Source organism: Macaca nemestrina, chromosome 1 (assembly GCF_043159975.1).
Source record: "Macaca nemestrina isolate mMacNem1 chromosome 1, mMacNem.hap1, whole genome shotgun sequence".
In the NCBI taxonomy this organism is placed as follows: domain Eukaryota; kingdom Metazoa; phylum Chordata; class Mammalia; order Primates; family Cercopithecidae; genus Macaca; species Macaca nemestrina.
Genome location: NC_092125.1, coordinates 96,865,969 through 96,866,784, shown reverse-complemented (window position 1 = coordinate 96,866,784; position 816 = coordinate 96,865,969). Strand labels below are relative to the sequence as shown.

The 816-nt window shown below is 40.7% G+C and overlaps 1 pseudogene; it reads left to right on the top strand.

The window, feature by feature from the left end:
* Positions 1-119, top strand: LOC112429527 (5S ribosomal RNA; annotated as a pseudogene).
* The last annotated feature ends 697 nt before the right edge of the window (positions 120-816 follow it).

Genomic DNA, 816 nt, shown 5'->3' with positions numbered 1-816 from the left:
GTCTACAGCCATACCATCCTGAACGCGCCTGATCTCATCTGATCTCGGAAGCTTAGCCGAGTTGCGCCTGTTTAGTACTTGGATGGGAGACCACCTGGAAATACTGGGCACTGTAGGCTTTTTTGCTTTCTTTCATTTCTTTCTTTCTTTTCTACCTTCCTTTCTTCCCTTCTGTCTCACTCTCTCTCTTCTATCTTTATTTTCTTCTATTTTCTTTCTCTCTTTTTTCTTTCTTCTTTTTTAATTCTTTCTTTTTTCTTTCTCTCTTTCTTTTCTTTCTTCCTTTCTTCTTTCTTTCCTTCTTTCTTTTCTTCCTTTTGTTTCTTTCTTTTTTTCTTTCTTTTTTCTTCTCTTCTTTCTTTCTTTCCTTCTTTCTTTCTTTTCTTTCTTTCTCTCTCTTTCTTCTTTCTTTTTTTCTTCTTTGCTTCTGTCTCTTTTTTTTTATTTTTTCTTTTTTTTTTTGACAGTGTCTGGCTCTGTCAACCAGGATGGAATGCAGTGGTGGGATCTGTGCTCACTGCAAGCTCCACCTCCAGGCTTCCTACCATTCTCCTGCTTCAACCTCCTGAGTGGTTGAGATTAAAGGCACCCACCCCCATGCCTGGCTAATTTTTTATTTTTAATAGATATCCTCCCACCTCAGCCTCCCAAAGGGCTGGGATTACAGGCTTGAGCCATTATGCCCAGCCATCAGTGTTTTCCATGTCTTCCTACATGACCCACTTTTCCAGCCAGTTCTAGCCTATTGCAAGCATCCTCCACCATATCCCAGACTTCTCAAAAGGGCCTTGTTTAGCAGAGCATGTCTCTCCCTCT